Genomic DNA, 23739 nt, shown 5'->3' with positions numbered 1-23739 from the left:
CACTCCAGTGGCTGTAGGAATGAGTGTGTGAGCCTCCTACACACTGTCAGGTTTATCCCCAAATGAGATGCAGTTGCCGCCAGTAAAATCACTGGCCATCAGACAGCGTTAGATACTCCCACAGGTGCCTTCATTTCCCCTTACTGAAAGTTGTCACATGTTTAAAATGTCATGAATGACATTTTTTAAGGACAGAAAGACAGCATCAGGGGAAAACAAAACAAAACAAAGACATTAGTTGTTTAAAACCCTCTAGATTTCTGGACTTCCTTTTCTCAAGGCCAGACTAACTGCTATAGATAACAAATGTTAGCTTCCAGGTTTAACACATAAAAATACAACAACAAAAAATTCAGCAGTTTTATTGTGTGCCAGGGAAAGGCTGAGTGTAGAGTCGCTGCTACTCCAATGAAAAGAGCCAGCTGAGGTGGTTCGGCATTTATTAAGGAAGCGTCCTGCAAGCTACTGAGGTAATGTGTTTCTGGTACGTCCACCTCAGAGCAGACATCCTTGGAGAGATTGAGGCTCTTGGCTGCCTTCAGCATTCCCACAGAAGAGCTGGGGAGAAGGAGGTATAGTAACGGTTGGACTGATACCTCACAGCCTGGGCTCAGATGAGGAGCAGGGGTGGATGGATAAATGGAATTTTATTGTGCTGATATGTTTTATATGAATCTTAAAAAAACAGTTTGACCCCTCTTTGTGGAAAAGTGCATTATGAATAAAGATTTGAACAAAGAGCTGACCCAAATTCTTTTGACACATTTGTTGACACCATGATCAGGACAGATCAGTTTTGAAAGAAGGCCACTGACTCCTTTCATTCACTTTGATTTTATATACTGTAGCTTACCACTTACTGTACTGGAAACATGATAAAAATGACCATATCTACTTTGTTTTCATGCTTACATCATTGCAAATTGGCACTGGAGCCAGTGACAGGTGAAGTCACTGAGTCATTTAACCTGGGAATGAACAATGACTGTACCCTTTCCCACTACTGAGGCAAAAGCCTAGCGATGTTAGCATGTGCTGGTGGCCTTTTTTTGTTGAGTATCAAAGGGGCTTAAGAGACCCTCCACAACAGCAAGCGTACCTGCACAGGGAGTAAAGGGGTGTATAGGCCATATTGGAATTGGGCCTGAGTGTGTTGTGGTACTCGGCTCTTTGAGTGTCCTCAGTCCACCACCAGGCTCATCTTATTTGCACATTCATATATAACCAGGATCCACCACAAGCATGCTAACTAGATTAGCATGCACTTGTGGGTCATGAGTGGTGTGCTTAATTTAGGTTACTCAACGTGCTCATTGTGATGAGAGGATGACACCTTTTTTTCAATTAGTACTTTAGTAATGCTCAACATAACTACTGGCGCCATGCCATCCTTTCTTTTTGGTCCTTTGTACTGAACACAGACTTTGCAGGGCTGTTTGTGGGGAGTCTCCTCTCTGCCAATAATGTTACTGAAAATATCGAAGTAAGTTTAATAATAATAATCTTTCATACATTATATATAATCATTCTGTCACTGTCAGTGTTAAAAGCTTTATTATAATTATTTTAAAGGCTACATTCTCTTATTAATGTATCACAATTGCCTGTGGTTACAAGTTATGTGGTAACAAAGTAATTAAACTGAAATTCTTGACTTAAATTTTTTATTTAATGCACCAAATCTGTGCATCGGTTCATGGTTGGGAGGTCAGAGGTCACATCTTGTAACTGGAAGGTTGCCGGTTCGATCCCCAGCTCTATCTGTTGTCCTGGTTGTTGTGTCCTTGGGCAAGACGCTTCACCTACCGCCTACTGGTGTTGGCCAGAGGGGCCGATGGCGCGATATGGCAGCCTCGCTTCTGTCAGTCTGCCCCAGGGCAGCTGTGGCTACAACTGTAGCTGCCTCCACCAGTGTGTGAATGTGAGAGTGAATGAATAGTGGCATTGTAAAGCGCTTTGGGTGCCTTGAAAAGCGCCACATAAATGCAATCCAATATTATTATTATTAATGCTAGAAAGGAAAAAAGAAAAAAAGAGCTTACTTTTTTTGTGCTTCACATAAAATACTCTTTTTGTATGATTCACAATTTATCAACTTTGATAACATGCATATTTAAAATGCACAGTTAGTCATTGTTTATAATAATACATTCAATAATCCTGATGTGGTTTTCTTTATGCTTCAGATCCAATAGATGAAAAAAGGATAGTTAATCATGAATAAGTGTTTGATAACATGGATTTCTTAAACTCAATAAGAAATTGCGCTTGTTTTAGTGTATCTGCATCTGCAAAAGTATAACAAACTGTTAACTTGCCTACAGTTGAATCCTAATAGTAGTTAAAAGTGAAAGTATTAATAGATTTATTAACTTTAGTGAAGCATAATTAACTGTTGATAAATGAATAGATGGCTTCTAATAAAGCGTTCACCTCAATAAAGAAACAACAGAAATCTCAGTGAAGGTTTAACAACTTTAAATGTGCCACTTCTTACTTCTTATAATGGCTCACTTGCTGAATCTGCATTTCTATCAGATGAAGCACAGATGTTATTGCTCAGCTTTTTCAAGTAAGGCTCATTAATGTGAGTTCACCGTTAATGTGTAGTCAATGATATATTTAAAACTCTTTTCAGTGAATCTAATGTGGCATGAATGGGACATAATTACTTCCACATGCGATCTGGCAATGAAAATGAACACATGTTAATCAAAATGTTCTGACTGGTTGGCTTTGCTGTACATCTCACATTTATTTCAAACCCAAACGATCTGTCTTAACTCGGGATGAAGCGTGTTCGCTTGAGAGGTTAGACGGGCCCGGCTCTGACGTCTGAATGAAGTGAGGATTTATTGGTTACATACAGAGAGGAGAAGACAGAAGCCTTAAGACTTTGTTGCTACGTGATATTTGAGCTGTGAGCTCAGAGCGTGACCTCTCGAGTCCTCAGCAGGCCTGCAGAGACAGAAGCAAGGGAGATTAGAGAAGGCTGAGGAAGAGAGCTGTAACAATGAATTTGGGACATGGGGGATTGTGGGAGCTTACATCAGGGTGGTTGGGCGATCTGTGAGTCAGATAGCATCTAAAGTGATTTGCCATGCGGTATGCGAGCCGCACCTGGCTTCAGTCAATGGCGGAGGGCACAATAATCCTTTGCAACAGAATTCATTTTGCTAGTGAAAATCATTTTGATAGAAATTACTGAGCAAGGAAAAGATGTTACACATGATCAAACATTCAATTTTTAGGACACCACAGTATTTTATTTCTTGACAGAGGGAAGCACATGAAAATCATTTACATTTGTTCCAACGAAGAATTACGTTTATTTTCCTCCAAAACACGAGGTTACCATTACTTCTTGTTTGAGTACTGGTCAAAACTCTTTAAGAATAGTGTTGAGGGGTCACCAGAATGTTTTGGCCTCTAAGTGGATATAACTTGATCATTAGTCAGGATTATTAGTCAGTTTTTGGTTATATATAGGTTCCTGAACAGGAATAATAAAATATGACATTTTTAAGAGTGATTCTGAAATTTCTTAGTCTCTATCTTCATGATAGAGAGGAGACAGATTTGGTTTAATGACACACGCAGTGGAACAGGTGCAGTTATCACTTTTTAGTGTCACGTGGCTGTGTGCAGGCAGGCAGTATGGAGGACCCAAAGTTGCAGACACTCTGAGGCAAAATGTGAACTCAAAAGTAAAACTGAAAATCCAAAATCAATTTAGGCAGGCAGGCAGGCAGGCAGGCAGGCAGAACACACAGCGTAAGATGAGGGAGATCACAACACAGACCGAAGAAAACCCAGGGCTTAAATGCACAGAGGGAGTGATCGGGGAATGGGAGACAGGAGGGAAACACAGCTGGAACAAATCAGGGCTAACAAGACGAGGGAAGCAAAACCAGATACATTAACAAGAGACAGAGACTTTCAAAGTAAAAAAAGAAACATAACACAGGCATGCGGACTTGACAAGGGGATACAGCTGACAGGGGAGACAGAGCAACCATGGAACACAGAGACAAAATCAACGTTCAATAATAATGTAAAACTGAAAACTATGGGTCGACGACCCAGGCACCCTAACATTTAGATTAGCATCTGCGAGAAATCATGTCTGCAAAGTTCAAACAGCTGTTCTGACAGGTATTGTTTTAAAACGTCTCCCACCACTCTCTGTTTCCATTTAACAGTAAATAAAAAGAAGAAGCCAAACGATAATACAGTACAAAGAAGAAGAACCAGATATTTTTCTTGATCCTGCCTATTGCTTTAAAAAGTCCTGGACCCGAGTCGCTAACATGCTGCATTTCACAAATGCATTAAAACTAAATAGATTCTTTCAGTCTGTCACAGTTTCAACCAAACAGATTACTTTCTCCGATATCAGATACTTACATACTTTTGCAGAATCAATCGTGTCAATGAGTCTAATCAGAATCTTTTTTTCAGGCTAACAGTGTAACAGCATCTTCATCGCTCTGTGTCAGCCTGCTGCTGTCTTTGGCATGAGACACAACCTGCTGTGCGCAGCTTTCTGTACAGGAACATTTGCAGCAGCCAGAGATTAAAGTCTGAAAATAAACCCACTGCTAAAACAAGAAACACTATTAGATGTGACGACAAAACAAAGCTGGGGAGTCACCTGAGTGACCTGACAATGATGCATGCTGGGTACTTCATTCAGCATGCGTAGTGCAAAGTTCAAAATTATTTGTGGGGGCGGGAGGATTTGTAAATGTCAGACTATGTGCAACATGATGATGACTGGGAGCTCTTTTCTTTTATGTGTTGGGAGGTTACAGTTCAACATCAGTCACCTGCCCACTCCTGCACAGCTCTGGCCAGTGAGAGTGTAGGTATTGTCTGATGGGAAGCTCTTTACTGTTTAAAGCATCCATCTGGCTCAGAATCAAACTGACACTTCCAGTTAATTTACAAATCCTCCACCCAGCATGACGTCTAGCTCAAAACAGTATTTTGCAGCTGTGTTCATGTGGCGTTCCAACTGGGGGAGCACCACAGAGTGCTTTTAGATGACTTTATCATTGTTTTTTAAATGCAAATACTCTTTGAAGAGACCGGACAGAGGCGCAGGTGCGAGCTGAATGATGATGAACTCCAGTTACAGGCGTTCAGATGAATTACGTAAAGTAGTCCAAAAGCAGCCTCTTGTCCCGTGAGCCCATTATCCATGACAGTAATTCCTACTGCTGCCAAGACCAGCTCCTTGGTGTGTCTGAGTGGGGATAAAGTTGGCAAGCCCATATTTGCTGAGTAGGTCATATTCAGGACACCAGAAGGAGGCCTGTTACTCTCTGATTGATGATCAGAAGAAGAGCAGCGCAGAATCAAAATGAGGGATTTAAATTTAACTGCTTGGAGACTCTGCTTTGTTTTGTACGTGTGCGCGTGCACAGTCTTGTATAGCTGGCATTGTAAGAACCAGCTTGACTTTTAAAGAATGAGGAGTGCAGCTTGTCAGACTATCAACAAGGGCAAAATGGTAGAATTAGAAGTGAGGTGCTGCAGAGGCAGAAATAAAACTGGACATCAACACTGGCTGCAGCAGATGCTGTACAGAGAAGTACTGTGAATCACTCTAAATCACAGGGTTGAGCCAATGCCTCAAGTACAGCACATTTTTTACTACACCTCCAAACCACAAGAACTTTAGATACTCTTTTTAATCTATTGTTGATAGATAATAACTTTTTTGTCCAACAAAATCATCAGAGCATGTAAATGTACTCCAATGCTTACTTTTGCAGCAAGCAATGCTTGACAAGGTTTGAAAGGTTTCTGATTTGAAACAAACAAATGGATCATTTGGAAAAGACAAACCACTCGTTGCTGCAACAACTGTCATTTTTTGCAATAGAATCAGATGTTAATGTATTCAGATGAAAGGGCAGAGTGTTAAGTTACTTTCTAACGTTAGCAAACTCGGTTGTCAAACTGCAGCCGTTAAACTGTACAGGTGCAGTGCACATATACAATTACAGTGCTTCACAAATTTATTTACCATGATCCAAGGCAAGTTTTATTCCAAAGCTGCCCTAAATTAAAAGTAATAAAATTACTGGTAATGATGAAAATAACAGTTTCATGTTTCTGGTTAATCCACCAGCATGTACAAGGTCATTAACTGAAATTACAGGGAGTGCAGAATTATTAGGCAAGTTGTATTTTTGAGGAATAATTTTATTATTGAACAACAACCATGTTCTCAATGAACCCAAAAAACTCATTAATATCAAAGCTGAATGTTTTTGGAAGTAGTTTTTAGTTTGTTTTTAGTTTGAGCTATTTTAGGGGGATATCTGTGTGTGCAGGTGACTATTACTGTGCATAATTATTAGGCAACTTAACAAAAAACAAATATATACCCATTTCAATTATTTATTTTTACCAGTGAAACCAATATAACATCTCCACATTCACAAATATACATTTCTGACATTCAAAAACAAAACAAAAACAAATCAGCGACCAATATAGCCACCTTTCTTTGCAAGGACACTCAAAAGCCTGCCATCCATGGATTCTGTCAGTGTTTTGATCTGTTCACCATCAACATTGCGTGCAGCAGCAACCACAGCCTCCCAGACACTGTTCAGAGAGGTGTACTGTTTTCCCTCCTTGTAAATCTCACATTTGATGATGGACCACAGGTTCTCAATGGGGTTCAGATCAGGTGAACAAGGAGGCCATGTCATTAGTTTTTCTTCTTTTATACCCTTTCTTGCCAGCCACGCTGTGGAGTACTTGGACGCGTGTGATGGAGCATTGTCCTGCATGAAAATCATGTTTTTCTTGAAGGATGCAGACTTCTTCCTGTACCACTGCTTGAAGAAGGTGTCTTCCAGAAACTGGCAGTAGGACTGGGAGTTGAGCTTGACTCCATCCTCAACCCGAAAAGGCCCCACAAGCTCATCTTTGATGATACCAGCCCAAACCAGTACTCCACCTCCACCTTGCTGGTGTCTGAGTGGGACTGGAGCTCTCTGCCCTTTACCAATCCAGCCACGGGCCCATCCATCTGGCCCATCAAGACTCACTCTCATTTCATCAGTCCATAAAACCTTAGAAAAACCAGTCTTGAGATATTTCTTGGCCCAGTCTTGACGTTTCAGCTTGTGTGTCTTGTTCAGTGGTGGTCGTCTTTCAGCCTTTCTTACCTTGGCCATGTCTCTGAGTATTGCACACCTTGTGCTTTTGGGCACTCCAGTGATGTTGCAGCTCTGAAATATGGCCAAACTGGTGGCAAGTGGCATCTTGGCAGCTGCACGCTTGACTTTTCTCAGTTCATGGGCAGTTATTTTGCGCCTTGGTTTTTTCCACACGCTTCTTGCGACCCTGTTGACTATTTTGAATAAAACGCTTGATTGTTCGATGATCACGCTTCAGAAGCTTTGCAATTTTGAGACTGCTGCATCCCTCTGCAAGATATCTCACTATTTTTGACTTTTCTGAGCCTGTCAAGTCCTTCTTTTGACCCATTTTGCCAAAGGAAAGGACGTTGCCTAATAATTATGCACACCTGATATAGGGTGTTGATGTCATTAGACCACACCCCTTCTCATTACAGAGATGCACATCACCTAATATGCTTAATTGGTAGTAGGCTTTCGAGCCTATACAGCTTGGAGTAAGACAACATGCATGAAGAGGATGCTGTGGACAAAATACTCATTTGCCTAATAATTCTGCACTCCCTGTATATGTTTAATGCAAAAATATCATTATTGTTGTTATCCACGAATTTCCAAATGTATGGTTTTTCAAATAAGGTACATAAATATAATAAAGCACATTATAATGTTTTAAGATGACAAATTATAATTATTTACTTTTTCTGCTTATTTTCTCATTTGAATGGTATGCTTTATTAATTTGTGATTAGTCAAGGAACGGCAGTGTGCCGATCAAATACATATGAATTACTTATGAAAATGTGAATTATTTCAAACAAGTTTTTTTGTTTTTAACAGATTTTTAAAACAAGAAAAGGATCAAAACTGTGTTACTATCTTTTTTTTTAAAAGACAGGAGATTTAATAAATTTAATATGCAGTGTATATGGTAACCAGATATGAACATATTCAGATGAGAGAGCAAAGTGCTAAGTTATTTACTACTGTTAGCAGCTTGGTAGTCAAGCTGCAGCCATATTGAGATGCAGTGCAAAGATACAAATATCTGTTATATAAAGGTAAATAAGAGGAATTTTACTCATTAAAATGTTTTGTACTGCCATGTTCATATTCATCAAGACATATATGAGCTGTTACATAATTCTGTAAAAATGTTTCAAAGGTTACCAAACATAAAGGTTCGGTTCAGCTGCTTAGCAGGAGGTTCAATATAATGAACTAAAATAGCAGGTGAAATGTTTGGCTAAGAAATGGATAGCTACAATTAAAAGGCTCCTTATACAACAGCTATACCAGCCAGATAATTTGATTATATAACAGTGTTCCAGGAGTGCTTGTATTGGGTATGACCTAATTTTGCCTTCCAAATGTGCAGGTATTAATCTGCCTAACGTGTTTTCCCCAGTTGGTTGAGGAATACTCATTGTATCAACTCCAGCATTTTGTGTCTTGATGCATGCTCAATCATCCAGGTGAGAAAATCTGAAAAAGTTGAATGTTTGGGATTTCGGAAAAGTGTGCATGACATCACATGAGAAATCTCAATAAAGTATTTATTTACTAAAAGAGAAACAATGAATGACGTTAGTGGTTCTTCATAACTTTGATGTTCTCCTAAGAACATGACATGAGTCTGCGATACATGGTGATCGGTGGATGGTTCATCCAATCACCAGCCAGGTGTACTTCTTTTGAAATTTCTTGCCTTTTTCCAAACAGTTTCCAGGGCGATTTACACATGGTTCTTATGACAAACCATCTGTCATGGTAATAACCATCAGGTTATGACTAATGAGCTCTTTCACTTGGTCTTAGACTGTCATTAGTCCTTCATTGTTCATTACTGCTATGACTTTCCTGAGAGATGCAAACATGAAGACATGCTTGTGAAGAACAGATACACACAAGCTTGCACAAACAGTATCACCTTGTCTTGTCTCATGTGCTATGTGAGCTGACTGGAGCCAAAACTACACTTACTGTATTGTCTATCTCACGTCACTTCTCATTACTGGCAATAGCAGTGCCTCTGGTTTCCTTTGTCTGTATCTATTTCTCTTCTTCCCCTAAACACTCAGCTTTACTTTGCTTAACTCCATCATTTGTTCTGCACTTCTTTCCATTTCCCCTTCTTCTATTGAGAAAGTTTGTCCTAACTCTTTGGGAGCTTTCATATTCTCCTCCAGTTAAGACCTAAAGCAGAAACCATGAGTCCTCATTAGCTCCTGTTCAAATGCCTTCTGTAAGCCAATGTAATATTTCATCATCTCAAGATCTCTTTCATTACAAGTATTCAAATGTTTTAGAGTGTTTAGAAACCTGCAGTCGAAATACAGTTTGATGGCAAGACCGATAATAAACTCCGATGTCACGTTTTCCCACCGTTACAATGCTTCAGCTTAAGCTAAAAGTCAATTGGGCTGGCATGAAATTCTGACTCTGTGTCGAGAGTAAGAGGATTTGATGGATGATTTCAGAATTTTTGAGCAACAGGTCAATAAAAATGTGATGCTCCTTTGCACCTCTCAGCATACTAAGCTCCAACTCAGCAGGAATGAAAGGCAGTTATCCCCTCAGCACCATTTCAGCAGTTCAGACTTACATCAGCTCTCAGCTGTTAAGAACAGAAGTGTGTTTGTCGGCAGAAAAGACTGAGCTGCAGTTACGCAGGAGTTTGTCTCTGTGAAGTCTGTCTACCTGATGTGCTCTTATCTCTCCAGGCAGTCATTTGGTCCACAAAGCTGCTGTCAGTGCCCGGCTGCTGGCTGCTCTCCTTAATGAGGCCCGTTGATCCTCTTATACCCAAACTTGACTACACATACAAGCAGCTGTTTTTCCTTCACTTCAGAGGACACTACAAAGGTTTACATACATACATACAGAGACGTTTAAAATTTGAGGTGCTCAAACACACACTTTCATTAGGAAATTTTATATTTAGGCTGTGGCCTGCACTACAAAGCAAGTTCAACATACTCAGGTAATCGTTTCCAGATCTGGCTTCTCTGAACCTAACATCAGCAATCAGACTGAGCGATCGCACAAAGGTGGTTATCAACTCAGTAAGTCAACAAAGACTTTCCCAATGGCCAGTTCACATGAAAGCGGCAGAGTCTGCGGCATAAAAACAATCCACAAGCACGTCTGCTAGCAGAAAAGTGGTATAATTTATATCAGATTAAACTATATTATTAGAAAAATATGAAAAGATTTACACGTAACAAGGTTCAGTAATACAGGTTTTTCATTCCTTGCACCAGGGAGGAGACGGGTGAATGAAGCTACTGTAATGTTTTTTAAATGATGCATAAAAGTGAACTTTATGCACTTTGACTGGACATGCATTGTATTTATTTACATAGTGCTTTTCTAGTCTTAATGATCAGTCAAAGGACTTCAATGACTTGTGATATTTTAACTGCACATTCATGCACCACTGCAATCTAAACAGTGCAAAGTGCTACACTAAGCTGTGCAAGATAATAGAGTTGTCAGTTCTATGAGGACAGTTCGTGAGTACTCAGTCCAATTAACTTACATGTGTTCATGGTGTGTAAGACAGTTTCAGCCACTTTGTTTTAGGTCCAGTCCTGTTGGTTCTCTTTCGGTCTGAGATTAAGAGAGACAATAATATATAAAATAAGATATATAGTGTTTCAGACCAGTAAATAGGCATACTGGCAAATGTCATAAAAAGTCAACAAACACAAGGCTTTGGTTTAACTTTAAAAGTTTTTAAGTTGCTCAAACCCATAATGGAGAAAAAAAAAGGAAGAAGTACAATTGTTGGGTTTCTCTAAAAACTACAGGAATGCTTTAACCAGAAACTAAGTAAGTGGTGGTTTTGTTAATACCTTATCTAGAACATCACCTGCTCTGGAACAGGTTACTTCTGTAGTACAGGTTACCATGGTGATGTATTTAGTTAAGAATCGAACCACCTTTGTAATTGTGAAAACCCACAGGCTGACCTGAAGTTACTTCTCTCAGTAGCTCTAATCTTTACACATTGCCCAGCCCTACACCATTGCGCTTCCTGCTTACTTTAATTCAATCAGGTCTTCACTTCACATATTGTCTTATCATATGTATAAACTGGGGGTTCAAACAGTTAGAAAAGTGCAGTTAAAGACTGCAAAAGCTTGTCTAAGATTATGTAATTTGAGAATGAATGGAATAAAAAACTAAAATTGAATTGATTTAAAGATTTAGTGCTACACATAGGAAAACAAAAGAAAGTGGCATGTGCTCTTCATCCATAATAATACTGTTGCTATTACCATGAATAATAATAATAATAATAATAATAATAATAATAATAATAATAATAATAATAATAATAATAATAATAATAATAATAATAATAATAATGAACATACAGTCTGTCTCACTCAGACTAAATCTGTGAATGAACAATGGGTCTGTGGTAATCATCTTCACCGATTACCACAGACTAGCTATTGGCTGATACATGTCCTCATCAATGAGAGCAATGATATGCCGCTGACCTTGGGGGTGCTGCAGACTTCTAATAGGACCAAATGGTGACTGTAATTTGATTGGATAGGATTGGATTGTGTTTAACTGTTTTCTTATTAGAAAGCAGAGCCGGGGATTGACGGTCATGAGACACGACAGAAACAAGAGAAACATGTTCTCTGCGTTAGTCGCCTAAATGGTTTAATTAAGTCCAACACAATTCATTTTTGATGAGGAATCCAGCTGGAGGTTGTTGGCTGATATTTGGCTTTTTCTGTCAGCCTAGCGCATCATTTTGTGTAAAGTGCACATGTGTGATCACTGCTGTCAACTAACTGTCGATGCATGTTGGAGTGATTGTAATAGGCAGAAAGGAGCAGGGGCAGCGTGGCGTTTTCCTCTAGGGCTAAAACCAGCTAACAAGAGCTACTCTATTAAAGATTATAAGATTAAAGAGGCTTTGAGCTGATCCACTCCCTAAGTGCTTTCACTCTTCTGCCTGCTTTAGCTTATCATGCATAACTGACCCTCGCTGGTTTGAAAAGCCTTTGGCAATGGATGCTGACAGTATTTTGAATGCTGATTATACTGCATATTTACTACATTGTTAATGGTTTCTCATCTGCCTAATTATCTATGCTTTATACACTGCTTTTTGCATCACACAGTGCTATCAAACTGTCTGTCAGCCATTCCCAGTTTTGGAAATGGTGTGACCTTTAAATGCCCACTTCCAGCCCACCAGACAACCACAAATTACTGCAATATGGTTTTGTTATAATAAGATACTAAATGATTACATACCATGACATAATACTGTATATTACTGTATATTATCTAATACCAATAATATGGTGATTAATATGTTTCCTGGAGCCACTCTTCCAGCTTCAGGGTTTTAGCTCCTCTGTTGTTTACCACTGTGGACTTTACATTCTGCTCCAGTTGTCCTTCAGCCTCTGGTATGTCTCGATTGTCTTGTGCTTCTGATGTTTCTTTTTTCTGGGATTGCTACATCTATAAAACTGCCCTCTTCTGCATTTTGTCAACCACCAAAAAGCTTGTGTGGTTTCTTCAGCAGGTGCTTGTCTGTTTTAACCTTGGAGTGCTGCAGGAACTTAGCCTGTAGCCTTTGTTGGTGTCTCCCATCAGGACTTGGGGACTTCTAGTCTGTGTGTGGCAGAGATGTTCCTGTACACTGTGCCAGGCACTTGGATGAGCTTTTCAGTATACAGTATGTGGTCCCAACTTTATTCTTATATCCTGTTACTATGTGCTGGACTTCTTTCACCTTTACACAGATTTACTGATCTGGTCTTGTGATCTTATGCTGCCATGATCAGCTCCTCCAGCTGGCCTTTTCTAGCCACTGGTCGGATTCAGTATTTGATATCTTACATTAATTCATATAAACACTCACGCTCCAATGGATACATTGGGGGCAGCTGGTTTGGTATCTTTCCCAAGCATACAGGGACAGGAGATCAGTCCACTGACCTGCTGATGAGTAACACATGATACAGCCCATGCAGGGGCTTGGTCCTCCATGACAGTTCCTCCTTCTTTCTCCTGCTGGAGCGCCGCAGTTAATGAGTCAGCAGAGCGTTCACAACTCTTGTGCACTGTGTGCCTCAGCACCTCGGTCTGTAACTTTGCGTGGCCTGCCACTTAGTGTTTGAATGGCTGTGGTTTCTAAACATTTTCATTTTGAAATATCACTACTTACATATGATCATGGAATATTTCACAAACTAACATTGTACCAGTGACATCCTATTACCAAACTCGACTTCAGTGAGCTCTCTATAATGATCTATTCTTTCACAATTTTTTGTAAAAGCAGACTGAATGGAGAGGAGCTTAAGTTTATATATAACTGTCACAGTGGGACTGAAAATACCTGAATACAACGATTAAGAGGATTTTAATTACTAGCACAGGTGCTACATGTATTACCCTCAAGCAGTCTGTGCCAGGAACTCTAATAACATTAATAATAATACTTAATTTTGATATCTCAAAATTAGATATCAAAAGGCTGGTGTAGGCTTTTCTAGGTATCAAAATAACTGCCCAAATAATCACCCAGCATGGCTGGTCTCCTCGCGGGCTATTTGGATTCGCTAGTGCTAGGAATGTTACTAGCTAGCTAACCACTTTGAGTTAATCCTCACAAGGAACAGTCTCAGGGACATCTGTGAAATAGTTCCCAACTTTTCTCTGCTCATTCATGTTCCTGGTCCTTTTTATTTATTTATTTTTTGAACGACCTGGGTGATCCAAACAAATCACAAGACATCTGGAAGAATGTAAAACTGGACAGACAAGAACGATCCATAGCACCACATTTACAGAGTGTAGAGAACCTTCGGTGAAGCAAAATCAGAAGTACCTTAAACTCACCAAATATGGTCACATCTGGTTAAAACAAACAGATGTCAAAGCGATGCCACTGTTGGTTTAATCAACAGTCTGTGAACAGTATTCTAGCTTTGATTCATTTAAACCTTACTTAAGAGTTTAATAATTTGTATTTTAGTTGCCTTTTGTATAAGACATCTTTATAAATGATGATCATCCTGAATTCCTGAATAACGCGTGTAGATTTCTGTTACTTTTTAAACCTCGAACAGCTGAAATAGCTATTCATGCTGCAGAAATCCTCTGGAGTAAGAGAAGGCCACTAGCAATGATGCAAATGGTAAATGACCTGTACTTGTATAGCGCTTTACTCAGTCCCTATGGACCCCAAAGCGTTTTACACTACATTCAGTCATCCACACATTCACACACTGGTTATGGCAAGCTATATTGTAGCCACAGCTGCCCTGGCGCACTGACAGAGGCGAGGCTGCCGGACACTGGCGCCACCGGGCCCTCTGACCACCACCAGTAGGCAACGGGTGAAGTGTCTTTCCCAAGGACACAACGACCAAGACTGTTGGAACCGGGGCTCGAACCGGCAACCTTCCGATTACAAGATGAACTGTCAACTCTTGAGCCACGATCGTCCCCTCACTGTAATTGGTAGAAATTGTGTCATTGTGGATAACAAATGTCAAAACTACAAATGTTAAAACTACAAATAGAAATGCTAATGTGAATCTGCTAAATGTCATCATTGCAGTACGATGCTTACCTTCAGCATCACTGAGACAGTTTCAAGATAACGTAAGTCTGAAGTCTAGAGGAAAATCAAGAGAAGCAGACCGAAAGCAGGGGTGAATGTGACCATACAAAATGAACAGAAATATTTGTGCCAACAGGCAAATAGTTTCTGGTAAAGAGTGAAAAAGACTGCACATTTATGAATCTGCAAAATTCAAGAATATAAACACAAAAAAAGATGTTTGCTGAAGGAAGTTCTGTCACACCAAGGTAAATAAATAAATAAATGGGAAGTCTTGTGACTCAGTAAAACGGCTCCTCTGTCTAAATGTGGTGTATGTTATTTTACTAATTTACTGCGAGCCCTGCCCAGTCTTGTGTCAACATAAGACCAACATCAGGGGCCAACATTTGGTCAGCAGAAATGCTGGCTTTGACTTATGGGCTAAACTCAGTGTTTGAGACTACTGTAGCTCCTTACAAGACATGTAAGACAACACATTCTGAACATAAATCAAGTGCAATTATACAGTATGGGATTGTGTGTGTGTTTAATGGGTGTTCAACATGAGAAACATCTGTGACACAGTAGTACAATGTGGAGCAAAGAACAAGTTCAACAGTAAAACTGTCCACCGAGTGTGTGAATTAACTGGCTCTGAAACACACAAACACACACTCCCACTCACACTCCCTTTCCATCCACCCTGTCATTTCAGGACAGGGTGGTGGACTGAACAGCTCTTTAAGAAACGTATTTATATCTTCAAACTCTCGGATGCCTTGTCATTAGACCGCTTTATATAGCTGCGAGGATGGTTCCACCCATCGCAGCTCTACTCCCACACCACTTTTTTATATCTCCATTTCTCATCAAGGCCGGCACCTTTGTGGTTTTAGTTTAACAGGACGAGCACAAAAGTCTCAGAACATTTTTAGCAGGAGCAAACATCTGGCTGTGCCACTGTAAGATAATAGGTGGCCAACTTTTCCACTGAGTTCCTGCTTTCTCCTTTTTGATTCCCCTCAGGGAGTCTTAGCTTCTGAACATGCACCATGTAACTGGTTAACCGGTTTAAGATTAGGGTTGTTTGTTGTTTTTTCACAATAGTCTAAATTTAAGCTTCGAAGTAATGTCAAAATTGACATAAGCGATATAATAACGTGATTTAAAACAACAACAACAACAAAAAACACCCTAAACTTGGAGTTTGAGTCTTTATATTTAATATTTCTTTATATTTAATTTTGCTATCTCAAAGCCTAGATATCTAGGCTTTTCTAGGTACCAAAATAACAAATAATCGCCCAGCATGGTTGGTCTCTTTGTGGGCTATTTTGATTCACTAGTGCTAGGAATGTTACTAGCTGGCTACCCACTTTGAGGTAATCATTAGAAAGAACTCAGTATTACAAGAAGCAGTCTCAGGAACATTTGAATGGTAAATGGTCTGCATTTGTATAGCGCTTTACTCAGTCCCTAAGGACCCCAAAGTGCTTTACACTACATTCAGTCATTCACCCATTCACACACACATTCACACACTGGTGATGGCAAGCTACATTGTAGCCACAGCTGCCCTGGGGCACACTGACAGAGGCGAGGCTGCCGGACACTGGCCACCACCAGTAGGCAAACATGGGGTTAGTATCTTGCCCAAGGACATGAACCACCAACCTTCTGATTAGTGGCTGACCTGCTCTGCCACCTGAGCTACAGCCACAGTGAAATAGTCACAAAATTTTCTCCACTCATTCATGTTCCTGGTCTTGTTTTTGTTTGACCACCCGGGTGATCTGAACATATCACAAGACTTCTGGAACAATGCCAAATTGGACCAACAAGACCGATGCATAGCACCACATGTAGTGAAAGCTAAACATAACATATCAGTTCATACGCTTCATGCTAACTGTCAGCAGGCTAATATAGACCTACTGGTTTGGTCCTGTTTTGCAGCCACAGGACCTGGGCAGCTTGCAGTCAGTGACGCGACCATGAATTCCTCTATATCCGGAAGTATTCAAGAATCAAATGTGAGGCCATTTGTACAACAGCTAAAGAATCAAGGTGTTGAAATTTCAGAGCCGTAGTCCAGATTTCCACCATACTGAAGTGCTGTGGTTGAAAGCTATTCATAAACAATGCCCACAAATCTCAATGAACTGAAGCAATGTTGTAAGGAATAGTGGGACACAATTCCCCCACAATGATGTGAAGAACTGAAAAAGTCAAACAGAAAACATTTACTTCAGGTTATTGCTGCTAAAGGTGCTAGCATGCACTTAGGTTTTCACAGGACTGTACAGGGTCCTGTGAAAACTTTATTTTCACATGACTGTATCTATCTTTGATATACAGGAAGGTACAGTGTGGGTAAGGAGGCAATATGAGAAGGATAGGGATGGGTTGGGGTGAAGGGAAGAAGGCAGAAGAGGGAGGCTGGGAGGAGTTGAATGCATTGAGGGAGGAGGTAGAGGTAAAATTGGTGTGTAATTACTCTCCTACCCTCTGAAATTAGAGGGGAGGACATTTCTACTGACCTTCTACTGGTGCCTGATGTCTGCACTGGCGCTGCTTCTCCGCTTCTTTCATTTTTATTCCTCAGTTCCACCCATCTGGAGAATCAGAAGGAGTTTGCTCTCAGCATATCATATTACTATGGGAATGAATCCATAAACTGCCAGTCATTATGCACAAACGGGTTATGTACTCAAGTGATTTACAACTGTATCTCAAAGAAAATAAAGTCTCTGATACCAACAGGATGAGGGAATAAAGTGGAATTGATTTTTATGAATGTATTTTATTAGTAAACTTTCGGGCAGAGATTTAAAATTTAAATTTCTTTACAGGTTCACAAACTCCTACATGACAAAACACTGGGCTAAACTCAGGGGTTATAATGGAATTTGGCGAAACCTCAAGAACTGGGTTGTTCTAGTGCAGCAGATTGTAATTATTATTTTATAAATGGAGCGACAAAATTTGGGGTAATGCAGTAAGATATAAACATTATTTTGATGTATTTATCACCTAACCTGGCAGCTATGGGTGCCCAATGGCCAGTGTTGGGGAGTAACGGAATACATGTACCGCCGTTACATATTTAAAATACAAAATATGAGTAACTGTATTCCGTTACAGTTACCGTTTAAAAAGGTGGTATTCAGAATACAGTTACTTTGTTGAAATAAATGGATTACACTGCGGTACTTTCCTGTTTCATTTTGTCGCGGGTCCTGGGTGAGAGAGCGCCTTTTCGTTGTTGTTGTTGTTGTTGTGCTAAGCTAACAGGCAGAATGCTACAAGCATAGCTCTAAAGAATGTAGCATCATGGGTAGTGTAGTCCGTGCTGCAGGGAGAATGGACTGCCATATGCGTTATGGGTCTGTGAGCGCGAGGAGGGAGAAAAAGGGGAGTGGAAAGGTACAAGTTGTCATCGAGGAAAAACGGGAGCTGGAAGCATGTAAATATAATAATAACCACTGCAGCCAAGAAGAGTGCCTGACGAGCCCAGTTGTAAGTAAGCTATTAAGACTCGACTGTACACCGTGTTCGTGTTTTCCTCCGAAAACAATAAGTTCCGTTGGAGCAGTCTTTCAACGCCTCTCTCTGTCTCCCGCAAGAAAAGTTGACCCACACAACAAAGTAAAGCTATTTTTCGGCTACGAGCCGACAGGGACCCCGCCGTATTAGTCAGGGGTCCCTTTACTACAGCTCGGAGTCGCGGACCTTCAGTAATAGTAATAAATCACACAGCAATAGTACATTCACGTTGTTGTAAAAAGCATGATAATATATTAAGTAATCCAAAGTATTCAGTATACGTTACTGTCATTGAGTAACGTAACGGAATACGTTACAGAATACATTTTGGGGCATGTAATCTGTATTCTGTAATGGAATACATTTTAAAAGTAACCTTCCCAACACTGCCAATGGCAGCTGTGATAGCCTCCAGCCCCCTGAATTGGATAAGCAGAAGAAAATGGATGGATGACCTTATGCACAAGCAAAAACAAATGTGGAACAGCATTTTCTTGTGTTTTTGGCTAACAATTTAAATCAAGACCAGTTCACTGTTTTGAGCTCCGCTTTGGTTCTTAACAGCTTTAGATAAATCTACCTGCTCTGTCACCTTTAATCTTTTAGCTGTTCGTGTTATTCACTACCATTCTAAGTTATGGACTACTAAGTTTTTCTTTCTGGGATTCAAGTCCAAAGGACCAAGTCTAAAGCAAAAAAAAGTAAAAGGGGCTGTTAGTGGTCACATGCACCACCAACAGCCCCTTTTACACATCACATCATTATCTTATTAATATAATATATAATATGGAGCAATGCAGCTCTAGATGCTTCCATCATTGGTGTTGGAACAAACCAGTGTTACTCTGTCTGCAAATAAGCTTGACAAATAGTGCAGAACAGCACAAATCTGAAGTGATTCATTGTGATTTGTCCAACACATGGAAGCAATACATTTCTCTTTCCTCCCTCATGTATTGTCCACTGCTTCTTCACACATCACGCACTCCTCACGTTGGAGTGTCTAGTGTTTCTCACATTTCAATCACATCCACAGTTATTACTACAGATGACTGCCTCCACGTTATATAGTATATGTAAGCATATAAAAGCTTGCAAAGCTAACATCTAGTCTTGGTCAGTTTGTTTCTTGCGGGGAAATTTGTTAAGATTACACATTTCCTTCAGAATATTTTACTGTGCAAACACAGCAACAATGGCAAAGGCAGGATGTTGAGCTAGTGAAGAGGAAAACTCATTTTCGTGATCCTCTTTTGGTACAGTGTGTGCAGCTCTGTTTTCACTCCCCAGCTTCTGGCAGACTGGATATTTTTGCTTCACAAATAATACTTGAAGGCAGAGTCTCTTTTGAGGCAGAAGAAATATCTTTTTGGTTAATTAAAGTTTCACACAGCAGAAGGGCCCCATCTTACATTTGGCTGACAAAACCACTGGATGGGAAGAAACTGTCACTGATGAAATATGTGTATTTGAAGAACTACTAGATAAGATTTTGCACTATAAAGTTTGCTATCAGTGCAACCTGAACAAGTCAGAGCAGAGCTCAGATTTAAGTTGGGTTTGTTTGTTTTTTTACTGGTATTGGAGAAGCAACAAACTGCTTTGCTGTGAGTAGCCATTAAAATGATCAAACAAATGATGCCTTCACAACTAGATTGGACTGCTTGATACTGAAGTTTGCTATTCATGCTTGTTTGCCCATTAAGGGCAAATTTGCTTATAAGGGGGGGAAGTAGCTATATAGTGCACATCCTCTCAGATCACAAAATATTGTGATTCTGAAAACCGTCTTTTGTACCAGGCTCAAAAAAATACTTGAAGTTGAACATTTGGAACTTCCCTTTTCCTTTACCATCAACCACTTGTAGCAGATGGCCTCCCCTCCCTGAGCTTCCTTCTCCTGCGCGTCTCTCCCTGTTAAAAACAGTTCTTCCTTCCTACCATTGCCAAGTGTTAAAGGTATGATAAAGGATCCTCTGCTCTTTGGGGTTCTGTCTCTAATATTGCAGAGTCTTTATCATACAAAAGGCCCTGTTGTTGTCGTTGTTGTTGTGAATTGAACTGGAATGCACTCACAGTTGTGGGCATACACACTACAGCAGTCTTCATTCACACAATAATCCAGTGCAGTGCTACCATAATCTGATTAACTTCTCATAGTCTTACTGTACTCCACCTGTCTATTCTGAAGCTCCATACTCTTCATTAATAACATTTCACCGTTGTTACTTATTCAACTTTTTAAAGTTTAGTATTAGGACTAGAGTATCATCTAGTCCTACTACAGTCCCTATTAACAACAATAATGGAGACAGCGTTTGCTGATCACAGGATGGAAGCAGAACCTTGGTACTAATGCTGCTGGGGGGGGGGGGGGGGGGGGGTGCTGGAGAGATTAATACTCCTGAGACATCATGTATGTGCTGTAATACAGACCTGCCTGTGGAAAACTCTGCTCAGCATTCTTTCAAAAGCTACTCCATAAGTGATGGCATTTCCTTACACTTAAGCTAAGACATGGAAACTTCCAGGGACAGGAACGGTCAGATTTTATGCCAAGTGTTTGCATTTCTAAACCTTGTAAGATAAAAAAAAATGTAATAATTAGTGAAAAATATTACTACTTTTTAATTTATGTGAACAATGCATGTTGTTTCATAAATCATAAAGTGCTTTGCACAATGTAGAAAATATTTATATATTTGTCATTCTTTGTAATATCAGTAGTAGTAGCAGCAGTAGATAAGAGGCCATAAGTTTGTTAAAATTCAAATACGTATTACGCTCAAGTCTTTGCTTTACAATATAAAGCACCTTGGGGAAACTGGTTTTGTGTTTTGGTGTCATATAAATTAATTAACTAATGACAAGACAAAAAAATAACATAACTGGCCCAAAAAAATTAAAAGTCAAACAGTTCAAGGGTGAAAACAGGAGCCATAAATTCACAGCAAACACACCGAAAGGGCAATAACTCTTTGGCACTTATTTCATTGTCCTGTTGAAAGACCAATTTGGGCTTTGGTTGTCAGACAGATGGCTTCACATTTGACTCTAGAATTTACTGGTATACAAAAGATTTCATGGTCAACTCGGTAACTGAAAGACGGCTGGGTCGTGTGGCTGCAAAAGAAACTCAATTCATCAGCCCTCCACTGCCATGCTGTCAGTTAGTAAGTTAGTAGGCTGTTTTTGTGTTTTTTGCTGATATGCTGTGTTTGGGTTTCTCTAAATGCGGGGCCATTGATTATAGTCAAACATCTCCACTTTGGTCTCGTCTGTCAAAAAAAGCATTGTTCCAGAAGTGTTGTGGTTTGTCCAGATGCAACTTTGCAAAACTAAGCCATGTTCCTTTTAGAGAGAAGTTTTTTTGATTGTTGTTTTATATTCTGGCAATCCTTCCAGACAAGCCACACTTGTTCAGTCATTTTCTAATTATGAACTTTAGCATTTAACATGTTAACTGAGGTCTGAGAGTCCGAGGATTGGCAACACGTCTGACCCTGGGATGAATTTTCAGGAACAAGCAAACTGCACAATGTCTGCTTTTATATGTCTGCTGACGATCACTAAATCAGATGCATTGGATTAACAGTACCTTAGTGGCTCTTACCTTCATATTTCCTATGTAAGTAGTAAACACGTTGTCAGTTTTTAATACAACTTTTTAATGCAGTTTGTAACACAGATGTTTCTAATTAATCTCCATTATGTGCTTATGTGACCTATGCATGATCACAAAAGGGCTCTCTAGGGTTTGCAAATTTATCAGCAATTTGCAAGTAAAAACAATCACTTGTGAAACATGATACTGGCACCACAGTGCCTTTGTGGCCAGTGTTTGTTTGAAACAGAAACTGTTGAGTCGTGTCTACACACTTTTGAAAAGATTTGTTGTGGCAGACTCAAGTAACAAAAGGTTAACATATTTCAAACCCAGTACCTCAAAGTTCTCCCAGACTCTGCCAGCAAACAGGACACAGCTCATGTTCACTAACCCAGTCTGTCTGCAAAGGAAGTCCAAAGGAAACCAAAAGGTGAAAAAGCAGCCATGCGTGGGCTGTATTTTGTACCAGCCTGTGATTTAAGCTGAAAACATTGCCTGGTGGTGCTGTAAGGAAGATCATCTGGTAGCTCAGGATCAGCCAATGTCAGTGTTTGCTGGTAATCATCTGTACTTGATACCGGTAGCAAGTTATAATGGCTGTGCACATCAGATGGACTCTTTAATGCAACATTACATATTTATGAGTAATAATGCGATGATGACTTAAGGTGAAACTGACAGGCAATCATCGTGCCTTGTGGACACAATGAGAACTTCCTGGCATATAGATGAGCACGCTCTGTAAGTGATCAATTAAGCCTCAGCCCAAAACAATTAGTGACAATGTAATGAAACCAGGATTCAAGAACTTCAGCTTCACTTCCTGCTTCCACAAGATCTTCACCTTATTTGCTGGAATCGATTGAGTCAGTGTTTGCCTTTCTACAGGAAAAGCTGTGGTATGAATAGCCAAGCTGAAGGTAGTGACATTGGTGTATTCATGCAATCTGCAATGCTCATGCGACTGTTTCTCCAATTGGATTCTGCAGCTCTAAAGCCATGCCTGTTGCTCTGTGTTCAGAGGATTATAAGCGCCAATGTAAATGGTAACACGCTCATGTTTAGCATGGTAATTCGCAAAACTGAATCAAAAAGCTGTGAAAAAGGAGCAATGATTCATGACAGTTTGCTGTCTTTCAAATAAGAGACTGAGAGTAAAACTTTTAGCTTTATTTTAAGGTTGGTTTGGCTAAAGGTGTCTTAAAATATGCCTGTAAATTCTTATTAATACAATATCTGAAAGATGCTGTGTTATAGCTTTCGAATCGCTCTACTTCAGTTATCATTTTATAACAAGATCATTAAAGTAATATAACAAGAGAGGATTGTTTTTTACTGATTCATAAGTAACACTTACACTTTGCCTTAACAATAAAGTTAGTTTTAATGAAAACGTGGTCACCTGATTCTGGCAACAAATGGAAAACAAAATAATTTCATTTATATTTAAAACAACAACAAAAACAACCGCAACGGCAAAAAACACAGGCGTTAAAAAGCATAAAAATATACCAGCTTTAATGCCCACAGAAACTCAGAGGGCATCAAATAGCAAATTAAACAGTTGTGCCTGGACGCTTGGCTCCTGCATTCATTTGTAATTTTGAAAAATTATGCTTCACCACCTCAATTTCATTTTGATATTAATTATTATTAAGCACACTACTAGAACAAGGTAGTGTGAAATTGCTGTGCACTCCTACGCAAAATTGTAATTTTTATCTGATGCAGCGATTTTCCACAGATATACAAAAAAGGGAAAATTGTTGAAAGGGTTGGAGGCCTCCACTGTGATATATAGATATTAGCATTATGTGTGCAATTAGATC

General features: G+C 39.7%; 1 long non-coding RNA gene across 1 annotated transcript; it reads right to left on the bottom strand.

Annotated features, from left to right (window-relative positions):
• Positions 1-1476: 1476 nt before the first annotated feature.
• Positions 1477-4587, bottom strand: LOC113027351 (uncharacterized). Its single transcript, XR_013910258.1, has 2 exons — positions 3049-4587; positions 1477-2958 (listed from the first exon to the last, which is right to left on the bottom strand). It is a non-coding gene; the product is annotated as an uncharacterized LOC113027351 (long non-coding RNA).
• Between the last annotated feature and the right edge of the window lie 19152 nt (positions 4588-23739).

The sequence above is a fragment of the Astatotilapia calliptera genome, chromosome 7 (genome assembly GCF_964374335.1).
Source record: "Astatotilapia calliptera chromosome 7, fAstCal68.1, whole genome shotgun sequence".
NCBI lineage: Eukaryota > Metazoa > Chordata > Actinopteri > Cichliformes > Cichlidae > Astatotilapia > Astatotilapia calliptera.
This window is presented reverse-complemented; position numbering and strand designations above follow the sequence as displayed.